The sequence below is a fragment of the Dendrobates tinctorius genome, unplaced genomic scaffold (assembly GCF_039654945.1).
Source record: "Dendrobates tinctorius isolate UK_male_01 unplaced genomic scaffold, ASM3965494v1 ptg000380l, whole genome shotgun sequence".
In the NCBI taxonomy this organism is placed as follows: Eukaryota; Metazoa; Chordata; class Amphibia; order Anura; family Dendrobatidae; genus Dendrobates; species Dendrobates tinctorius.
The window spans coordinates 825,884-850,366 of NW_027362046.1; the positions used below are offsets into that span (position 1 = coordinate 825,884).

Consider the following 24,483-nt stretch of genomic DNA (forward strand, 5'->3'; position numbering starts at 1 on the left):
CAGAAGCCCTAATATAACTAAATGACAGAAAACCAGAATAGTCGAAATCCCCATAAAGTGATTCCATTTTATAAATTAATTCCCTGAGGGTTGTAATCTATACACACGGGGTCAAAATTGTTGGTATCCCTCGTTTAATGACAGAAAAACCCACAATGGTCACAGAAATAACTTGAATCTCTGGAAGTGCATTGAGCAGCAAGGTGGTGTGCTGGTGAAAGGGGAAAAAAAAAACAAAAAACTCTTTTTAAATCTTCTTCCTGAGCGAGTGTGAACGAGCTGAGTGTGACCTGAGCGTGAGTGCGAACTGTGGTAAGTGTGTGACTTGAAATTCAGTGAAGAGGTATTTGGAAAACCTATAACAAATACCTGTGTGAGTTGCTGAATTGTAGGTTGCTGAGTGCTTTCTACCTGTTCAATTTTTGGGGGGCTTTGGGGGCTTGTTTAACCTATATTTTCTCTCTTCAGGGTTAATCTCTTCTTTTACTATCTGTGTTTTTAAGGGTAAACTATATTGCATTTAAATCTTGAGGTGTAACTATATTCACAAGGGGTTAATTAAGGGTGGGAGTTCATACAGTAATTAAGGGTTTATAAGGGGCAGCTGGTTGGGGCTCAACTCCTTTTGGAAGTGCATTGAGCAGCAAGGTGGTGTGCTGGTAAAAGGGGAAAAAAAAAAAAAACTCTTTTAAATCTTCTTCCTGAGTGAGTGTGAACGAGCTGAGTGTGACCTGAGCGTAAGTGTGAACTGTGGTAAGTGTGTGACTTGAGATTCTGTGACTTTAGATTCAGGGAGTTTCCAAGGGAGGTCTTACTGAATTGCTGTTATAGTAATATTTTTTTTTTTTTTTTATTTATTTTTGCTTATCTTATTGTCTGGTGCAATCCCCATTAGGATGTGCTCCACTATTGCCAATGCCATCCAGTGCACGTCTTGCCGCATGTATGAAATCCTTGAACAGCCGGTGGAGGGTGCATACTGCTGTACAAGATGTGAGCACGTTGTGCATTTGGAAGCCCAGATACTGGATCTAAATGTGCAGCTGGCAACACTGAGATCCATAGACAATATGGAAAGGAGTCTTCTGCTCACTGAGCAGACGCTCAATGGGATAGATGAGGGGGGGGATGCTAGGTTGGAGCTGCAGGACAATGAAGCAGCTAGCTGGGTGACAGTTAGAAGGCGGGGTAGAGGGAAGAGCACCAGGGAGGCTAGTCCTGATCTGGCACACCCCAATAAGTTTGCTAAGTTGGCAGATGAGGGGAGTGTTAGTGCAGGAGTAGCACTGCTGCAGCAAGGCATGTCCTTTGAAAGCCGGAGGAGTGTCTGCTCCAGTAAGGGGGGAAATAGGAGAGCAGGGCAGGCCAGACAGGTTCTGGTAGTGGGAGACTCAATTATTAGGGGAACAGATAGGGCAATCTGTCACAAAGACAGGGATCGTCGGACGGTGTGCTGCCTACCTGGCGCTCGAGTCCGACACATCGCTGATCGGGTTGACAGATTACTGGGAGGGGCTGGTGAGAATCCAGCGGTCATGGTGCACATTGGCACAAATGACAAAGTTAGAGGTAGGTGGAAGGTCCTTAAAGATGATTTCAGGGAATTAGGCTGTAAGCTTAAAGCAAGGACCTCCAAGGTGGTATTTTCGGAAATACTTCCTGTACCACGTGCCACGCCAGAGAGGCAATGGGAGATTAGGGAGGTTAATAAGTGGCTCAGGAATTGGTGTAGGAAGGAGGGGTTTGGGTTCCTGCAGAACTGGGCCGACTTCTCAGTTGGCTACAGGTTCTACGCTAGGGACGGGCTGCACCTCAATGGGGAGGGTGCCGCTGTGCTGGGGGAGAAAATGGCTAGAAGGTTGGAGGAGTGTTTAAACTAGGGACGGGGGGGAGGGTATTCCTTTTATAGGAGGGGAAGACAGTGCAGATAGAGACCTGGGCACAAATAATGACATTGGGGGTGGGGGTGGCATGGGGGGTGGGGTTAGAACAGTTAATAATTTAAGAAAGAATAGAGGTACAGAGAGATACATAAAGTGCATGTATACTAATGCCAGAAGCCTCGCCAACAAAATGGAGGAATTGGAGTTAATGTTGTTGGAACATAATTATGACATGGTGGGGATATCTGAGACATGGCTGGATGAGAGCCATGACTGGGCGGTTAATTTACAGGGCTATAGTCTGTTCAGAAATGACCGTACAAATAAGCGAGGGGGAGGCGTGTGTTTATATGTAAAATCATCCTTAAAACCCATCCTTCGTGATAATATGTATGAATCTAATGAAAATGTAGAGTCCCTGTGGGTAGAGATAAGGGGAGGGGGGAAAAATAATAAATTACTGATAGGGGTTTGTTATAAATCTCCAAAAATAATGGAAGCTACAGAGAATATCCTCATAAAGCAAATAGATGAAGCAGCGACTCAAGGAGAAGTCATTATTATGGGGGACTTCAACTACCCTGAAATACATTGGGGAACCGAAACCTGCAGTTCCAGCAAAGGTAATAGGTTTTTGACTACTATGAGAGACCATTACCTTTCACAACTGGTTCAGGACCCAACAAGAGGGGGGCACTGCTAGACCTAATATTATCCAACAGGCCAGACCGCATATCAAATGTAAGGGTTGGGGGTCACTTGGGTAATAGTGATCACAAATTAATAAGTTTTCATGTATCCTTTAATAAGATGTGTAGTAGAGGGGTTACAAGGACACTAAACTTCAGGAAGGCAAATTTCCAACGGATGAGAGATGATCTTGGTGCAATTAACTGGGACGATATCCTGAGACATAAAAATACACAAAGAAAATGGGAGACGTTTATTAGCATCCTGAATAGGAGCTGTGCACAATATATACCGTATGGGAATAAACATGCGAGAAATAGGAGGAAACCACTATGGCTAAATAGAGCTGTAAGGGGCGCAATAAGAGATAAAAATAAAGCATTTAGAGAATTAAAGCAAGTAGGTAGTGATGAGGCATTAAATAAATACAGAAGATTAAATAAATTCTGTAAAAAGCAAATCAAGACAGCAAAGATTGAGACAGAGAGACTCATTGCCAGAGAAAGTAAAAATAATCCCAAAATATTCTTTAACTACATAAATAGTAAGAAGCTAAAAAATGATAGTGTTGGTCCCCTTAAAAATAGTCTGGGTGAAATGGTGGATGAGGATGAGGAAAAAGCCAATATGCTAAATGACTTTTTTTCAACAGTATTTACACAAGAAAATCCCATGATGGATAACATGATCAGGGATAAAAATTCTCTGTTAAATGTCACCTGCTTAACCCAGCAGGAAGTACGGCGGCGTCTACAAATCACTAAAATTGACAAATCCCCGGGCCCGGATGGGATACACCCCCGAGTACTGCAGGAATTAAGCACAGTCATAGATAGACCACTATTTTTAATCTTTAAAGATTCCATAATAACAGGGTCTGTACCACAGGACTGGCGTATAGCAAATGTGGTGCCAATATTCAAAAAGGGGACAAAAACTGAACTTGGAAATTATAGGCCAGTAAGTTTAACCTCAACTGTGGGTAAAATCCTGGAGGGTTTTCTAAGAGATACTATACTGGAGTATCTGGAGAAGAATAACCTTATGACCCAATATCAACATGGGTTTACAAGAGACCGTTCCTGTCAGACTAATCTGATAAACTTTTATGAAGAGGTAAGCTCCGGACTGGACCAAGGGAATGCAGTGGACGTGGTGTACATGGACTTTTCAAAAGCTTTTGATACGGTGCCACACAAAAGGTTGATACATAAAATGAGAACAATGGGGATAGGGGAAAATATGTGTAGGTGGGTTAAGAGCTGGCTCAGGGATAGGAAACAAAGGGTGGTTATTAATGGAGCACACTCGGACTGGGTCACGGTTAGCAGTGGGGTACCACAGGGGTCAGTTTTGGGCCCGCTTCTTTTTAACATATTTATTAATGACCTTGTAGGGGGCATAGAGAGTAGAATTTCAATATTTGCAGATGACACTAAACTGCAGGGTAATTAATACAGAGGAGGACAATTTTATATTACAGGAGGATTTATGTAAACTAGAAGCTTGGGCTGATAAATGGCAAATGAGCTTTAATGGGGATAAATGTAAGGTCATGCACTTGGGTAGAACGAACAAGTTGTATAATTATGTGCTTAATTGTAAAACACTGGGCAAAACTGTCACTGAAAAAGACCTGGGTGTATGGGTGGACGACAAACTCACATTTAGTGGCCAGAGTCAAGCAGCTGCTGCAAAGGCAAATAAAATAATGGGATGCATTAAAAGAGGCATAGATGCTCATGAGGAGAACATAATTTTACCTCTATATAAGTCACTAGTGCGACCACACTTAGAATACTGTGTACAGTTCTGGTCTCCGGTGTATAAGAAAGACATAGCTGAACTGGAGCGGGTGCAGAGAAGAGCGACCAAGGTTATTAGGGAACTAGGGGGTCTGCAATACCAAGACAGGTTATTACACTTGGGGTTATTTAGTTTGGAGAATCGAAGGCTTAGGGGTGATCTTATTACAATGTATAAATATATGTGGGGACAATACAAAGACCTTTCTAATGATCTTTTTACTCTTAGACCTGTGACGGGGACAAGGGGGCATCCTCTACGTCTGGAGGAAAGAAGGTTTAAGCATACTAACAGACGCGGATTCTTTACTGTAAGAGCAGTGAGACTATGGAACTCTCTGCCATATGATGTTGTAATGAGTGATTCACTACTAAAATTTAAGAAGGGACTGGATGCCTTTCTTGAAAAGTATAATATTACAGGGTATATACACTAGTCTCCTTAATATTGCGTTGATCCAGGGAGCTAGTCTGATTGCCGTATGTGGAGTCGGGAAGGAATTTTTTTCCTCAATGTGAAGCTTACTGTTGCCACATGGGGTTTTTTTGCCTTCCTCTGGATCAACATGTTAGGGCAAGTTAGGATAGGATATGGGTTGAACTAGATGGACTTAAAGTCTCCCTTCAACCTTAATTACTATGTTACTATGTAAAAGTAATAATAAATAAAAAATCTATGAAAATGAACAAATGAAAGTCAGACATTGCTTTTCAACCAGGCTTCCACAGAATGTGTAAATCGCGGTGTATCCACTAATTAACATCACATGTGTCTACAATCCTGGAGTCAGTGAGTGGCCTGTATAGAGGCTACAGATACTCACTGTGCTGTTTGGTGACATGGTGTGTATCACACTCAACATGGACCAGAGGAAGCGAAGGAAAGAGTTATCTCAGGAGATTAGAAGGAAAATTATAGAAAAACATGTTACAGGTAAAAATTATAAGACCATCTCCAAGCAGCTTCATATTCTTGTCACTAAAGTTGCACATATTATTCAGAAATGTAATATCCATAGGACTGTACCCAACCTCCCTGGACGTGGCCGCAGGAGGAAAATTGATGACAAATCAAAGAGACGGATAATATGAATGGTAACAAAAGAGCCCAGAAAAACTTGTAAACAGATTAAAGGTGAACTTGAAGCTCAAGGAACATCAGTGTCAGATCACACCATCCGTCGTTCTATGAGCCAAAGTGGACTTCATGGGAGACGACCAAGGAGGACACCATTGTTGAAAAAAAATCAGACTGGAATTTGCTAAACTACATGTTGACAAGCTACAAAGCCTCTGGGAGAATGTCCTATGGACAGATGAGACAAAAATGGAACTTTCTGGCAAGGCACGTCAGCTCTATGTTCTCAGATGGAAAAATGAGGCATATCACAAAAAGAACACTGTCCCTACTGTGAAACATGGAGGAGACTCTGTTACGTTCTGGGGCTGCTTTGCTGCATCTGGCACAGGGTGTCTAGAATCTCCATCGTACAATGAAATCTCAAGACTATCAAGGGATTCTAGAGAGAAATGTGCTGCCCAATGTCAGAAAGCTTGGTCTCAGTCGCAGGTCATGGGTCTTGCAACAGGATAATGACACACAATACACAGCTAAAAACACGCAAGAATGGCTGAGAGGAAAATATTGGACTATTCTGAAGTGGCCTTCTATGAGCCCTGACCTAAATCCTAATGAGCATCTTTGGAAAGAGCTGAAACATGCCGTCTGGAAAAGGCAACCTTCAAACATGAGCCAACTGAAGTAGTTGCTCTTGAAGAGTGGGCCAAAATACCTGTCGAGAGGAGCAGAAGTCTCATTGACAGCTACAGGAATCATTTTATTTCAACAATTGCCTCCAAAGGTTGTGCAATAAAATATTTGAGTTAAGGGTACAATCATTTCTGTCCAGGCCTATTTCATGAGTTTTATTTTTTTTTTAATTTTGTGGAAGCATGGCTGAAAGCAATGTCTGACTTTCAGTTGTTCATTTTCATAGATTTTTTAATTATTATTACTTTTGTAAGATTAAAGTTATTTCTGTGACCATTGTGGGTTTCATTAAACAACGGGTACCAACAATTTTGACCATGTGTGTAGGAGGAGTGAATAATTTGACTCCACAGCAACTTTCCGGAAATTAACATGCAGTGGATGTTGGAGTGAAAATTACACATTTGCCATTTTATTACCCAGCACATAGTGCCCAGATTGTGCTCCAGGAGACACCGCAAATTAAGTGGATTCTTCTCACTATAATATTGCTAAATACAGGGATCCTAAATGTTGTTTGTCCACACTGCAAGACTCCGAAGTGAGAGCGGATTTTGCTGGATTGGTTTATAGAAACTCTGTTGCTTTTCAACAGCCTTTGAGCCACTATTAGTGTGGGAACCTCTGTTTTTCCAATGACAGATGATGGACCTGAGTGGGGACTTGTTTTTTGTGAGATGAGAATTGGTATTATTTTCGCCTACATAACATTGATTGGTTTCTTTGTATTCGATATTTGGGAGGCAGAATGAACAAACAGTTGAACACCACACACTACTGGCTCATCCAACAAGGTTTTCTATTACACTGTGACCTGTCATTGTCTTGGTAAATAATTAAAGCTTTTACATAGCTTGCCATTTTTATGGACAATTTAAGTAGAAATGTTCAAAAATATAAAACTAAAGGATATTTTAGTAATAAATAATAATTGTTTTTTTATCTTAGCAGATGACTGTACCAGGAGATCAGAGGGACAGTTGACATCTTCAATTTTTAAATCTGATGATCTTGAGATCCTACAAGATACAACTGAAGTGATTGCTATTACTCCAAATATATCATCATCCATTCATAGCAAAGATTTGTCATCTGATCTTATGAAACAGGTCCCATCTTCTGATTCATTACTGAGTAATAAGGGAAAGCAATGTCACAAAAAAGGCAATAAAAAACAAACTGCTACTAAAGCAGAGAAGTCATTCTCATGTTCAGAATGTGGGAAGTGTTTTACATGGAACTCAGATTTGGTTAATCACCATAGAACTCACACAGGGGAGAAGCCTTTTTCCTGTTCAGAATGTGGGAAATGTTTTATACAGAGATCACATTTTGTTACTCACCAGAGAACTCACACAGGAGAGAAGCCTTTTTCCTGTTCAGAATGTGGGAAATGTTTTAACCGGAAATCAAATTTTGTTAATCACCATAGAACTCACACAGGGGAGAAGCCTTTTTCCTGTTCAGAATGTGGGAAATGTTTTATACAGAAATCACATTTTGTTACTCACCAGAGAACTCACACAGGAGAGAAGCCTTTTTCCTGTTCTGAATGTGGGAAATGTTTTAACTGGAAATCAAATTTGGTTAATCACCATAGAACTCACACAGGGGAGAAGCCTTTTTCCTGTTCTGAATGTGGGAAATGTTTTAACCAGAAATCAGATTTGGTTAATCACCATAGAACTCACACAGGGGAAAAGCCTTTTTCCTGTTCAGAATGTGGGAAATGTTTTATCCAGAAATCAGATTTGGTTAATCACCATAGAACTCACACAGGGGAGAAGCCTTTTTCCTGTTCAGAATGTGGGAAATGTTTTGCACTTAAATCACAATTTGTTAGACACCAAAGAACTCACACAGGGGAGAAACCTTTTTCCTGTTCAGAATGTGGGAAATGTTTTAACCGGAAATCAAATTTGGTTAATCACCATAGAACTCACACAGGGGAGAATCCTTTTTCCTGTTCAGAATGTGGGAAATGTTTTAACCATAAATCAGAATTGGTTAATCACCATAAAACTCACACAGGGGAGAAGTCTTTTTCCTGTTCAGAATGTGGGAAATGTTTTGCACATAAGTCACATTTTGTTACTCACCAGAAAATTCACACAGGGGAGAAGCCTTTTTCCTGTTCAGAATGTGGGAAATATTTTGCACATAAATCACATTTTGTTAATCACCAGAGAACACACACAGGGGAGAAACCTTTTTCATGTTCAGAATGCGGGAAATATTTTCCATACAAATCAAATTTTGTCACCCACCAGAGAACCCACACAGGGGAGAAGCCTTTTTCATGTTCAGAATGTGGGAAATGTTTTTGCAATAAATCAGATTGTGTTAGGCACCAGAGAACTTACCAGGGGAGAAGCCTTTTTCATGTTCAGGATGTGGAATAATTTTTAACCAGAAAGGGAGTCTTGTTCCACACCAAATAACTCACACAGGGGAGAAACTTCCTTCATGTTTAATTGAAAATAAATCTTGATCACATCAGAGAAGCCATTTTTCCTGTTCATAATGTGGGAAATGTTTTAACAGAAATGGAATCTTACTACTAATAATAATCTTTCTTTTTATATAGCACTAACCTATTCCGCAGCCCTTTACAGTTTGCACACATTATCATCACTGGCCCCAATGGGGCTCACAATGTAAATTCCCTATCAGTATGTCTTTTGAATGTGGGAGGAAACCCACGCAAACACGGGGAGAACATACAAACTCCTTGCAGATGTTGTCCTAGATGGGAGTTGAACCCAGGACTACAGCACTACAAGGCTGCAGTGCTAGCGACTGAGCCACCTCACCAGAGAACTCACACAGGGGAGAAGCCTTTTTCCTGTTCAGAATGTGGGAAATGTTTTAACCAGAAATCAGATTTGGTTAATCACCATAAAACTCACACAGGGGAGAAGCCTTTTTCCTGTTCAGAATGTGGGAAATATTTTAACCGGAAAGCGCTTCTTGTTAGACATCAGAGCAGTCACACAGGGGAGAAGCCTTTTTGATTTTCTTAATATAGTCAATATTTTACTTGGAAATCAGCTGTTAATAGACATCAGAAGCGTCACATAGGGGAGAAGCCTTTTTTATGTTCATAATGTTGGAATAGTTTTAACCAAAATTGAACTTTCTTAAATGGGTTGTCTCTTGTCATTCCTCATGTATGCTGAAAATAGGATAAAACTAAACTTTATTAATTCCAAATGTAAAACTATACCCATAATTCACCCCCTGAATGTTAGACAGAAGGTGACTAATAGAAAAAAACATATACCCCACATCTCAGTATATAGGGTGAGGTGATGTATACACATTCACTCTCCAAGCCTCTTATTTCTATGGGTTTCATTGTCCTCACCAAAGGCGTCATCAGGTGACTATTTAATATTGATCTATATTCAAGCAAGACTGGACAAAAAAAAATTAAAATCATGTTATCTGAAACAGAAAACTAGCCACATATCGGCAGATCCCAGACTTCAAACTTTATACTTCATATCGTTTTTACATCACGAGGGACATGGATCTATCATTCTACAGGAAACAACCTAGGGGTTTTCAGCCTTGGTTGGAAGAATACAGATCTGCTCCACTGACCATCGCTGAACCATGGATACGTTTGGAGAAGCCAGGTTGTGATCCTCGGATCAACTGGCCTTTTTTTAGCTTGTATGGACTGAATGGATTGTCATCTTCCTACACTTGTTGTTACCTCCTCTCTGTGCGTGCCACAGGTGGGGTAGCGACCCCTGGAGCAAATCAGCGGAAGGATGAGACTCTGTAATGTGCACTCTGTTGGGTATTTTGCTGGGACTGTTCTATGTGTTATCTGCCTGTTTTGTGGTACAATAAAGCATTGCCACACTGCATTGCCCTCACTGTGTGTTGTCTGAGTAGCGTTATGCCCATGTTAAAGGGAGAGCCTGCATTCGGTGGGATGATCCCTGATCCATGTTGTTTCGGCCAGCGGACCGGGGTACGCGCTGACCACCCCATGTCTCCACAGGCGTGCTTCAATAGTCTCAATGGGAGGCTAGAAGCTGCTATAACCCGATCAGCTCTGCTACATGCAGGCAATGATCAGATCACCTGCATGTAGCAGAGTTGCTCACTTGCTATGAGCGCCAACCACTGGGCAGAGCTCATAGGATCCGGCAGTGACAACCATAGAGGTCTGCTGGAGACCTCTGGTTGTCATGCCAACCTATCGGTGACTCGTGATCACGTGACAGGGTCACCGATGTGCGGGATTTCTGGCCCATAATGTGCGAGAAAAGATGTAGGCTCAGCGCCGGGGCCCACATCAAAAGGAGGGAGTCCGACATCAGCGTACATTTACACCCGATGTCAGAAAGGGGTTAAAGGGGATTGTTTTTACAGAGACAGAAGTGGTAATTAGTGTTGAGCATTCCGATACCGCAAGTATCGGGTATCGGCCGATACTTGCTGTATCGGAATTCCGATACCGACTTCCGATATTTTTTCAATATCGGAATTCGGCATCGGAATCGGAAGTTCAGTTGATTGACGGCCTGACGTCATCATGATGCGCGGTGTGTGCGCATCATGATGCGCCGTCATTTCGGGCCTTCCGGGGGTCTCTGCCGGCCTGCCGGGGGGCTGTGCCGGCCTGCCGGGGGGCTGTGTGGACTGCCCGGGGTCTCTGCCGGCCTGCCGGGGGGCTGTGCCGGCCTGCCGGTGGTCTGTGCACCCTGTGGGGGTCTGTACCGGCCTGCCGGGGGGCTGTGCCGGCCTGCCGGGGGGCTGTGCTGATGTCCGGGGGTCTGTGCAAGCATCGTCCGATGGGACTACAAGTCCCATCGGGCGATGCCTGCTACCATGACAGTGATTGACACATTAGCCAATGATGGGACAGTAGTAGTCCCATCATCCGGCTAATGTGTTAAATGTTAAAAAAAAAAAAAAAAAATACTACATACATACTACATGCATGCTACATACATACTACATGCATGCTACATACATACTACATGCATGCTACATGCATGCTACATACATACTACATGCTACATACATACCACATACATACTACATATATACTACATGCTACATACATACTACATGCATGCTACATACATACTACATGCTACATACATACCACATACATACTACATACATGCTACATATATACTACATGCATGCTACATACATACTACATATATACTACATGCATGCTACATACATACTACATGCTACATGCATGCTACATACATACTACATACATACTACATGCTACATACATACCACATATGTACTACATACATACAATACATTCATACAATACATACATAGACATACAGTACATATAACATAGAGTAACATACTTACCAATACTTGTCACATTGTTCCCCGAAGCCATTGTCTTTCCGGAATAAATATTAACATAACAAACCACAAAAATACTCACCCACGATCCGAAGCAGTCCACGAGTGTGTCCCACGACGATCTTGGGTAGAGAACTGCAGCATCAGATGATGCTGCCGTTCTCTACGGGCTGCAGGAATCCAATGACGGAAGGTAGGTATCCTTCCGCACTGTATTCCTCCGCCACTTAAAAAAAAAAAAGTCCCTAGTCTCACTTTATGCCATTGCTGCGTGGGAATTTCCCACACAGCAATGGCATAAAGTGAGACTAGGGACTTTTTTTTTTTTTAAGTGGCGGAGGAATACAGTGCGGAAGGATACCTACCTTCCGTCATTGGATTCCTGCAGCCCGTAGAGAACGGCAGCATCATCTGATGCTGCCGTTCTCTACCCAAGATCGTCGTGGGACACACTCGTGGACTGCTTCGGATCGTGGGTGAGTATTTTTGTGGTTTGTTATGTTAATATTTATTCCGGAAAGACAATGGCTTCGGGGAACAATGTGACAAGTATTGGTAAGTATGTTACTCTATGTTATATGTACTGTATGTCTATGTATGTATTGTATGAATGTATTGTATGTATGTAGTATATATGTGGTATGTATGTAGCATGTAGTATGTATGTAGTATGTATGTAGCATGCATGTAGCATGCAGTATGTATGTAGCATGCATGTAGTATATATGTAGTATGTATGTAGCATGTAGTATGTATGTAGCATGCATGTAGTATATATGTAGTATGTATGTAGCATGTAGTATGTATGTAGCATGCATGTAGCATGCAGTATGTATGTAGCATGCATGTAGTATATATGTAGTATGTATGTAGCATGTAGTATGTATGTAGCATGCATGTAGTATATATGTAGTATGTATGTAGCATGTAGTATGTATGTAGCATGCATGTAGTATATATGTAGTATGTATGTAGCATGTAGTATGTATGTAGCATGCATGTAGTATGTATGTAGCATGCATGTAGTATGTATATGGTATGTATGTAGCATGTAGTATGTATGTAGCATGCATGTAGTATATATGTGTTATGTATGTGGTATGTATGTAGCATGCATGTAGCATGCATGTAGTATGTATGTAGTATGTATGTAGTATGTATGTAGCATGTAGTATGTATGTAGTATGTATGTAGCATGCATGTAGCATGCAGTATGTATGTAGCATGCATGTAGTATATATGTAGTATGTATGTAGCATGTAGTATGTAGCATGCATGTAGTATATATGTAGTATGTAGCATGTAGTATGTATGTAGCATGCATGTAGTATATATGTGTTATGTATGTAGCATGTAGCATGCATGTCGCATGCATGTAGTATGTATGTAGTATATATGTGGTATGTATGTAGCATGCAGTATGTATGTAGCATGCATGTAGTATATATGTAGTATGTATGTTGCATGTAGTATGAATGTAGCATGTATGTAGTATGTAGTATGAATGTAGCATGTATGTAGTATGCATGTTGTATGTATGTAGCATGTAATTTTTTTTTTTTTTTTTACATTTAACACATTAGACGGATGATGGGACTACTACTGTCCCATCATTGGCTAATGTGTCAATCACTGTCATGGTAGCAGGCATCGCCCGATGGGACTTGTAGTCCCATCGGACGATGCCTGCACAGACCCCCGGAGCCTGCACAGCCCCCCTGCAGGCCGGCACAGCCCCCCGGCAGGCCGGCACAGCCCCCCGGAGCCTGCACAGCCCCCCGGCAGGCCGGCACAGACCACCGGCAGGCCGGCACAGACCACCGGCAGGCCGGCACAGACCACCGGCAGGCCGGCACAGACCACCGGAGCCTGCACAGACCCCCTGGCAGGCCGGCACAGACCACCGGAGCCTGCACAGACCCCCTGGCAGGCCGGCACAGCCCCCCGAAAGGCCCGTACAGACCCCAGAGAGGCTGTACAAGGGCAGGAAAGGGTTTTTCTTATTCCGATACCGGAAGTCCCATAGACTTGAATGGGACTTCCGGTATCGGAATCGGCGATACCGATACTTTTTTTAAAGATCGGCCGATACCATCCGATACGATACTTTGAAGTATCGGACGGTATCGCTCAACTCTAGTGGTAATCAATCATATATACATACAAATAATTACAAAAATACACAGTTTATAATGTTAAATAGTATAGAGTTACCACAAGAAAATATAATTTGTGTAAATCATGTGTAGATATAAAAATTCAGGCAAATGTCAAATGTTCAAAAACAGCAAAAAGCAGAGATGCTTACCTGCCCAGACCTCCCAACAAATGCACTCAGGGTGAGTGAGCCCATATAGTTAGGATGGGGGCAACACAGGTGCAAGAATACCGATGAGACAACCGCTCACAACCTACCAGTGTATGGAGGGGCGGTTGCTTGGTATATTAATGCACAATGAAGACTTGTATGCTCCGCTGTTCACACAATGGGAATGCACATCATCCAGGCTAACAGCCTATTAGTTACACCCATACTATTAGATCAGGCGGGCTGCCTTGCGCCATCCAAACGCATCCCATGTGAACAGACACCACAGTTTACAAGACTGAATGGGCCCAACTGCACCCTGAAAAATAAAGTGCAAAAAACACATATAAAAAATATGAGAGGTATTAGTTAATATTTTGGCCAAAATATGTAAGCAAGTAACCCACGTCATGCGTTGGCCTAAAAAAGTGTCAAAGGACTCACAAAAATTGCTTCTTCTACTTCCACCACTGCTGCTGCTGCTGCTAATATTTTGGCGTTGAAGAATTGATGGTCCGGAGGTTGGAAGTCAACAACCGCGATTCGAACTGTGTGCTTCACTGCTGTCTTAGGGAAAAGCTCTCTTAAGGTTGTGTAAAAGCGTGTTTCAATACTCCAGCATTCGCTGTTCCCTTTCTAGGGCAGGGATCATGTAGCAAAATTTGGTTTTATAACGTGGATCTAATAAAGTGGCAACCCAGCAGTCAGCATTATTCCTAATCATAACTATACGGGGATCATGTTGCAGATAGTGCAGCAAGAAGGCACTCATATGTAGGGCTCTACCATGAGGTCCAAGCCCATGCTGTGTTGGTGACTGAGTAACAATGAGGCTCGTTTCCTCCGTCCCATCCCACCAACCACGAATAACAGAGAGGGGAGTATTATCCTCTTCATCTGACAGTTACTCGCCCATCACCTCTTTCTCCTCCATTTGTTCCTCGGATCTTGCACCTTCCATAACAGCTTGTCTGTTATCACCCCCCCCTCGATCACAGTAATCCACCCTCCCTTGGCACCCACCTGTGTTGCGACAGTCTTGAACTTAGAGACAGTATTATCCCTTCTGCATCCTCCTCTGCTTCCTCCTCTTCTTCTGGGACCACCATCTCTTCCCGCAGGCTATTCAATGTCTTCTCCAGCATATAGATGACCAGAATAGTGATGCTGATGATGGAGGCATCAGTGATAACTATCTCAGTAGCCATTTTTAAACTGTGCAGAAGGGTGCAGAAGTACTTAATCTGTGCGCACTCTGTAAATGTGACATGCGCCAGGTCCATACGGCGTTGGCCCAGGCTATATGACATGACATACTGTGTCAGGACTTGTTGCTGCTGCCACAGTCGCTCCATCGTGCAGAGTGGAATTCCACTGCAAGTCGATGAGGAGAGGGGTGTGAATGGCAGAAATGAGAACACAGCTTACGTGCCTTCTTGAGCAGTTCACCCAGGCCAGAATAGTGGTGGAGAATACGCTATACCGCCAAGTTGAGGACATGAGCCATGCAAGGCACGTGTGTGGGCTTGCCTTGCCGTAGGGCCGCCACCAAGTTTGCACCCTTATCACCTTCCCTGCATGCAGGTTCAGCGGAGACAGCCATTGATCAAACTGAGCCTGGAGAACTGTCCACAACTCTTCAGCTGTATGACTGCAATCTCCAAGACATATCAATTTTAAGACTGCCTGATTGCAGAGAGCCCTGGCTGTGCAGTACGGAGGTGGTGGGGATCTGCTCCGCACTTGGAACGCGTGTCTCATTAAGGCAGGGGTTGAGGGCACAGGTGGAGGCCCTAAAAGTGATAGAGGAGGCAAAAGCAGTGGAGGAAGTGTTAAATGTAGAGGTTTGTCCTGCAAGCCTTGGGGATTCCAAGACTTGTGGAGCAGTACCTGTCCCCACAGCCAGTAGAGTCACCCAGTGCCCAGTCAGCGAGATGTAACCCCCTTGGCCATGCTTACTCATCCAAGTGTCTGTGATGACACACTCCCCATGCACACTAGACTGTATAATCTCTAGACTATAATCTAGACTATACTGACTAGATGTTTCTTATCAAAAACAACCACAAAGGCACTATAAGCCGACGGTAATCCGAAGAGAACAGGAGAAGGAAGAGGGGTACCCACGGGATGCAGCGGCAGCAGGCACCGAGCCTGAAAAGACCCCCCCAGCGCAAGACGTTGCCGCTATGCCAATCTAAGGTGGGCTCGTGGAGCCCAGCCAAGGGAGACCGAGTAGGATTGGATGGGAAAGACCTGCCAAGACATAAAACATAATTTTCTCCTTGTACAGGGCTCCTACCTGCAACTCTACCTCATGAGTGACATGGGTAACTGTCTCTAGCAGGGGTCGACCATCTACGGAAGTGAGACTTTGAGGGTTCTCTAAGGGCCTCACAGGAACAGAAAATTTGTTGACCTCCTCAAGCCTAATAAAATTTCCGGCAGCACCCGAGTCCACATAGGCCACCAGAGAAGCCCGCTTCCCATCAACATACAAGAGGACAGACAAAGTGAGGGGTAGAGAGGTAACACAAACACCCAGGAAGGCCTCTCTTACCTGGCCTAGGCGGAGGAGTTTTCTGGACGGTCAGGACAAGTTTGGAGCAAATGGGAGCCGCTACCGCAGTAGAAACAAAGACTCTGTAGGGTTCTCTCCCTACGACGCTGGTCAGAGAGCTTCAGGCGGTCCACCTGCATAGGTTAGGGAGCAGAGGCAGAGAAGAGGATCCTGGGTCGGGAACTGGGTGGTCTGCAAAGAGAAGATAAAGGACGAGAAACCCTTCTCTCCCTGGCCCGTTCCTGAAACTGGAGATCTATCCGTGTGGCCAGGGAAATCAAATCCTCCAGAGCTGTAGGGGTATCACGACCAGCGAGCTCATCTTTAATATGACTCGAGAGACCTCGCCAGAAAGCGTCCACCAATGCCTCGTTATTCCAACCTAAGTCAGCGGACAGGGTCCTGAACTGTATGGCGTACTGGCCCACGGTTAGGGAACCTTGGCAGAGGCTAAACAAAGCCTCAGTGGTGGAGGCTAATCGACCCAGTTCGTCAAAAACCCGACGGAAAGTGTCCATAAATACAGATAACTGGGAAACCACAGGGTCATCACGCTCCCAGAGGGGATTGACCCAAGCCAGAGCGTCCCCCTCTAGGTGAGAGATGATGAAGGCCACTTTGGCTCGGTCTGTGGGGTACTGCTGGGGCAATAATTCAAAATGAAGACGGCACTGATTTAGAAAACCCCGGCATAATTTGGCGTCACCGCTATACCGGGGTGGTTTGGCCAACTGCGGAGGAGGATGGGAACCCGCAGCAGGAGGAGCAGAGGCGGCCGACTGCAAGGCAAGCAACCGACCGTCTACTGAAGCCATATAGCTGAGGATATGTGACTGGGTATCACGCTGCTGCGCCAATTCTTGCTGTAAGCCAGCCAACTGGGCAGCGTTACCACGGTCAGAGGATTGGAGAGCGGAAAGACGCGAGTCCATAGTTTTCATAAAGGACATCAACGCATCTGGTTTTCCTGAAGGAAAACCAAATCTTTTTGGGCAGCCGTGGCTCCAGCGGGATCAGCAACCTGTTACGGTTGCAGTAGCAAGAGGAATGCAGAGACAACCCGGAAGTGGACCCTCTGGGTCACGGCTCCAGAGCCCCTAAGGGCGAGCGTCCAGGTGAGAACCACCCCCTATACAGGGAGTGTTAGGGGTACACCCCCAGGGGATAGAACCGCGACAGCCGGAACCAAAGGGACGACTGGGCTTAGACAGGAGAGGAGGCACAGGCGAATCCGTACAGGGAGCCCAGGGGAACACAGAGGCCATGGAGAACAGGCAGAGCGCAGGACCGGAGCGCAGCGGGTGGCAATAGCTGGAGGCTGCAAAAGCAGAAGTACTGATAAAACACAAAACGGGAGGATGGAAGGAGCAGGACAGGGAAGGAGTAAGGACCAACAGAGGGTACCGTATAGCAAGAGTGCAGAGGGAGAGCTGTCGGAGGCAGCGCAGGTGGAGGCAAAGGGAGAGGGAACTGAAGATACAGCACACAGCGAAGGCAGAGGCAAGAATAGAGGTACTTAAGACCAGGGACACTGCACAGACAGAGGCAGGGTAGAAGGGGCCTGTAACACAGAGAACGCTGCTATGAGACAGCGTCACCGCATTAGTAGAACAGGCGTCTTACCTGTCCAGACGCCGGGCATAAGTAGCACTGGGTGCCGCCATGTTGGAGGCGGGGCCAGCGTGTCATACTACCCAGGGGGCTGCGCACCAGGAGGGAGGCAGTGCGCAGGCGCCCGACGCCGAGGGAGCCGGAGGCCGGGCGTGGGGACATGTCAGGAAGCGCGTGCAACAAGGTAAGTGGAACCCGGGGCCGTGACAGCCACCTTCAATCCCTTCATGGACGTCACTGTTGAATGATAAATTCATTGTTATTTTTTCTTTTTCACTTACCTGGGATGACAGTCCAGTATTGCTGGGTCTCTCTGATGGGCTCTGCTTACAGAAATCAATCTTTTAACAAACTCTCCTCTTCTTCATAGTCCTGGTTTGTACACTACATGATCTGGATGTTAGGAATAATTTTCTCCCTCCAGTTGAAAAGCTGCAAGGGAGATAAGATTTGGTCTGAATATGTCCTCTGGTGGCTAGCCCGAGCTACAAAACGTTTCACGGGGCATCCTAAATCATCACATACACATTTGTCATGACCTGTGGCAAAAAAGGGCAATTCAGCTTCCACTCCAAAATCTTTCTTGTGATGGCAGGCATTTATAAAGTTTTCTTATGTTTGTACTGTGCAGAAGAGGCATCCGGGAAGTAGTAGACCTTGTTCAAACTTGGCAGGATGTCAGTTTTTATCACTGAAATCATTTGTTGGGGGAACAGATGAACAGCTATGAATCATAAAGTAAGCACTCAGATATTATAAGTGCACTGTTGTATTTTACTTCTGACTGCAATGCTGGGTCCGGTTTTCCCCCCATTGACTTGCATTAGCGCCGGATCGGGCCGGATGGCCATGCGTTTCACCCGGTTTTCGCTGGATCCGGCAATGTGTCGCAATCCGGCGTCTGTAAAAAACGGCTACTGTAACGTTTTTTGTCTTTTTCACACAATGAAAGCCTATGAGCGCCGCAATGCGCCGGATCCGGTTTTTTGGGTCTGAGCATGCTCAGTAGCTCTGCCCACAAGACACATATATAAAAGCATGACAGTGGGACCCTCAGCCACACCCAACATGCCACCCAAGACAGCAACCAGGCGCAGGAGATGGCAGGAGACCACTGCAGCACCATCAGCACCACCACCACCCCAAATGGAGCAGCAAAGGGAACATGCTGAACAGCGGGAGGGGAGTCCAGCAGCAGATGAGAGACTGTAATTATCAAATCCCCCATTCCTCAAAACTAGGGCCATGGAATATCAAGATATTCATTGGCCCTTTGTTTTTCTTTATTCAACAGCCGCCCAAGAGATGCAGCAGCAGCAGTGGCAGCACTGGCAGCAGCAACAGCACCACCCACAGCCATGGAGTCTGGCCAGCAAGAGGACAGCACATCTTCTTCTGGGAGCCCTCCCTCGCATCGTCAGCATTTGACGGTAAGTTTTTATTTCCAAAATCCATCATCTCTGTAATATATGTCTATTCATTGCCTTTTATTTCAAAACAGGAATCACAAGCTGAAGAGGAGCTCTCAGAAGAAGAAGGAAGGGGTGGACAGACACCTGGAGTGGGCTCACAATTGGTAAGTTTTTTGCATCAAACGCAGAAACACAACATCACACTACACACAACACATAGAAAACAATGTTCTGCAGACCACACACAGCAAACAAATGCCAACATCCAAACACATACATTTTTTTCTTTTCTTCTCTAGTCTTCCCAATCTGGTGCTCGGCCAAGAGGTCCTCGCAGTGCCTCCCAGGGTCGTCGGCGACAGCAACGCGGCGGTCATCAGCGTGTAATTATAATATTTAAGTGAAATTTTGGTACACTTTTTATTTCATGTCTTAAGTGTGGTGACTAATTTTGCTATTTTTCTCTTTTACTTTAACAGCCTTCACAGCGTGCTCCCGACTCTGACGGTGAGGATGGAGGAATTGATGTTGACAACCTCATCGATCTCGTCAGAGAAAGGGAGCCGCTATGGAATATGGCTGACCACCGCCATGCTGACCTGATCGTTACCCGACGACTCTGGGAGGAAATCTGTTCGCTCCTTGTGGCCCGCTGGGAGGACCTCGATGCTCGGGTCCAGATTAAAGAGCCGAAGTATATACAGTACCGGTTGCTTGATGTAAATCAGTGTTTCCCGAACTCCAGTCCTCGTGGTCCCCACGGATCATGTGTTCAGGATTTCTATTTACTATGGAAATCCTGAAAACATGACCCCTGGGGACCATGAGGACTGGAGTTTGGGAAACACTGATGTTGTATACTAACCACTTTGTCCTTTCTCGTTTCAGGGGACAGAATTGTGAAGCGGTGGCGGTCTGTGAGGGATCGTTTCAAGAAGGAGTTCAATAAAGAGATGCGGGCCCCGAGTGGATCTGGAGGACGCAGGAGCAAGTACAAGTACGCACGAGCCCTGTCGTTCCTCCGGGAAACAATGGTCACTAGAAGGTAAATATTACACACCACATGTGAAAAAAAAATGTTTAGATGTAACTTTTTTTTTTCAGCCAGAGCCATACCATGTCACTATATTAATTGTTTTTTTTTCTCTTTATTCCACAGCACGGTAAGCAGCACTCGGGAGCCTGCACGATTGGACCCTTCTGAGGCGATCCCTGAGGAGACCGGCACCGAGGGACACTTCGACCGCCCCGGTACATCTGCACCTTCCCAGCCTTCCCACACATTCGACCCATCTGTCCCATCCACCAGCACAGGAGCATCGTGGCCGCCTACATTACATGAAGCTGCTGGTGAGGAGATCGCTTTCCCTTTACCCCACCCTTCTGCCCCTGCCACCTCTAGTACACCTGCGGGTACTGGGCGGCAGCGGCAGAGGGGTCAGGAAAAGACTTATGCGCCAGAGTTCTTGCATCTGAATGCATCTTTCCAGAACTGTCTAAAAGTCTTGTCAGAGCAAATCTCCGCAGGCTTTCAGCAGATCAACTCCAGCATTCTGGAGGTGAAGACACTTCTGCAAACCATGCATTCAGAAGCAAGATCTTCATCAAACCACACCTTTTTCAGGTCTGTTGTGGAGCGCATGGAAACGCTCTCTCCTACCCAGCAGATGCATGTAATGCATTCGTGCCACGTTGCTCTCCAGCACGTTACCTCCCAACCTCCTCCTCCCACCCCAGTAGTTCCTCCACCTGCACCCCCTCCAGCCACTTTCCATCCTCCCCCTCCTATTACATACCAGCCACCTCCCCAGTACCAGCAACCTCCCCAGTACCAGCAACCTCCCCAGTACCAGCAACCTCCCCAGTACCAGACATCTCCCCACTTCCAGCAACCTGCCCCGTACCAAACTCCTTCCCCGTACCAAACTCCTTCCCCATACAACTTTCCATCAACATCATCTGCTCCTACAGTCCCTGCCCAACCCTCCACTCCACCGCCCACCACTTCTTCTGCCTCCCACATGTCCACCCATTCTGTAGCTTTTTCCACACCATCACCTCTAACTGTTCCTTCCCCACCACGATCCCAGTCCTCTCTCCACACTCCCAGTGTCGAAGTGTCCTGCAGCCCCTCCAGCAGTATTTCCACCCCACACTACACAGATTTATAATGTGTTTTTTAATAAAAATGGTCATTTGGTTTAAAACCTTTATTAAAAAAGTTTTTTGCACTTTAAAAACATTTTACAAAAAAAAAATATTTTAAATAAAAGTTAAATTATCGTTTCACAATGGTTGTCTGTCATTTCTTTCTGCGGCGAAATATGTTTAAAAAAAAGGTTAAATACAGGGTATTTAAAAGGTAAAAAGGTATTCAAAACCAGGTATATAACTGTGGGTAAATTTTAGCTTTTTGCCACAGTTGTGTTCCTGGTTGTGTTTGAAGCAAAGTATTTCACCTAAAAAGTTGTGTTTATTGTTGGTGATTTCCTAACAATGTACACGACTTTTGTTAAAAGGTGAAATACTTTGCATAAAACACAACCAGGTACACACCTGTGGCCTAAAGGTAAAAATAGTAAGACCAGGACAAGATAGCCAACTTTGGTTGGCAAAGGTATATACTGTTGGTACAGAAGGTACACAAGTTTGGTTGGGCACAAATCTTTCACACTCTGTCATCCTGCCAGTGTACTCTGCCTTGAGGTGACATAAAGTATAGTGCAAAATTGTCCCTCATTACTGAAACCGTCACAGAACTTCTAGTGGTAATGTCATGGTAATCTTGCAAGGTGGTTTCTTCAGAGGTGTCCTCAATGGAAATGGGTTCCTTGCAGATAACAAAATTGTGGAGTACCACGCAAGCTTTGATCACCTCGTCCACAGTTTCTGTCTTGAGGTTGATCGCAGTCAATAGGACCCACCATTTGGCTGTCAGAATACCAAAGGTACATTCAACCATTCTTCTTGCTCTTGTGAGGCGGTAATTAAAAATGCGTTTTGGTCTTGTCAATTCTCTGCTAGAGTACGGTTTCAAAAGGTGTTCTGACAGCTGGAAGGCTTCATCCCCTACACAGACAAATGGCATAGGTGGACCAGATGTTTGCGGCAGCGGTCTAGGGGGTGGGAACTGGAAGGTGTTTCCATACAGTTTACGCCCCATGGCAGACAGTTTGAAAACTTGAGAGTCATTGGAGCGGCCATAGGCCCCAATATCAACAGCAATAAATTTGTATTCCGCGTCAGCGATGGCCATGAGGACAATTGAAAAATATTTCTTGTAATTGAAATATTCCGATCCCGATCCGGCTGGCTTTACAATGCGGATATGTTTCCCGTCCACAGCGCCCAAGCAGTTGGGAAACTGACATATCTGTTGAAACTTTTCTGAAATTTCAATCCACCTCTCTGTTGTGGGCTCTGGTAAAAACTCTTCAGCTAAGGAGTCCCACAGTGCACGGCATGTGTACTTCACTATTCCAGATATGGTGGAAATCCCGAGTCTGTACTGGAAATGCAGTGACGAAAGGGATTCTCCAGTTGCAAGAAATCTGTGGGGAATTAAAAAACAATAAATTAGTTTTAAATCACAGCATTACATACCAAAACTGAGCTATAACACTTGGAGATACAAACTACCACCAACAAGATTGCAGTGAAAGTGTGCTCTGATGCGATCACATCCAATAAATGTGGCTTACCTTAAAGTCACCATCAGATGCTCTGCGGGTGAAACAGAGAAGCGGCAATAGGTGTCCGCTTTTCTTATGAGGTGTGCAATGCGCTCCACCAAGTAATCAAAATTCTCCATTTTCATCCGAACATATCCAAAAAATTTATCCGGGTTTCGTCGAAGGTCCATGCAGAGTGTAGAATAGACCCCACGCGTCATTCTCTTGGCTGTGATGGGGTGGATCCACAAACGTCGTCTACGATGCCTGATGCGCTGCTGTCTCGCTCTCTCCTTCTCCAGAACAATCACCCTCAAACGATTCGCCTCCGCTATAAAATCCGCCAAATTCTTCAAAACATTTCCAATGACAAAATCCATCTTCGCCAGTAACTTACTCTTCTCTCCAACCTGCACTTTCTCCTCTACAACCTGTCAAAGAAGGGCTGTAGGAACATGCTATATATAGTTTTCCAGTAGCCAATCCCGTTCGGAAGGCCACAAGGGTCAATTTTAAAAACCGGATACGGCGTAATCCGTCAAAAAACGGATCGAAAACCGGATGAACCGGATGAGACGGATCCGGTTTTGTCTGTCATGAACAAGACGGATCCGGCAGAAAACCGGATCCGGCACATCAGGTTTTACAAAACATTTGCCGGATCCAGCATTCCGGCACGACGCCGGATCGCGCCTGACGCCGAAAACCTGATGTGTGAAAGTAGCCTAAGGGGGTCTGTGACCGAACCTGGGGATATACGGGTGTATACAGTATACACAGAGGGGTCTGCGACTGAAGCTGGGGTATACTGGTGCATACAGCGTACACAGTGGGCTGTTACTTAAGCTGAGGGTATACACAGAGGGGTCTGTGACCGAAGCTAGGGGAATACGGGTGTACACAGTATACACAGAGGGGTCTGTGACCGAAGCTAGGGGAATATGGGTGTATACAGTGTACACAGGAATCTGCAACTGAAGATGGGAGATTACAGGTGTATACAGTGTACACAGAGTGGTCTGCGACTGAACTTGCGGGTATGCGGGTGTATACAGCATACACGGGGGGCTGATACCGAAGCTGGGGGTAGGCGGGTGTGTACAGCCTACAAACAGGGGTCTGTGACAGAAGCTGGGGGATTACAGGTGTATACAGCGTACATGGAGGTGTCTATGACTGAAGCTGGGGGTATACAGGTTTATACAGTGCACAGTGAGGGGTCTGCGACCGAAGCTGGGGGTATACGGGTGCATACAGTGTACACAAGAGTCTGTGACTGAAGCTGGGGGAATACAGGTGTATATAGAGTACACACAGGGGTCCGCTCCGTACACCTCGTACACACACGGCTCTGCTCCGTACACCTTGTACACACACGGCTCCGCTTCGTACACCTCGTACACACACGGCTCCGCTC

General features: G+C 45.1%; 2 pseudogenes; one reads left to right on the forward strand and one right to left on the reverse strand.

Moving 5' to 3' along the window:
* The window catches only part of LOC141075924 (uncharacterized), a 294,351-nt pseudogene that overhangs the window by 228,932 nt on the left and 40,936 nt on the right, over positions 1-24,483 (reverse strand).
* On the forward strand, positions 7,047-10,025 carry LOC141075927 (uncharacterized; annotated as a pseudogene).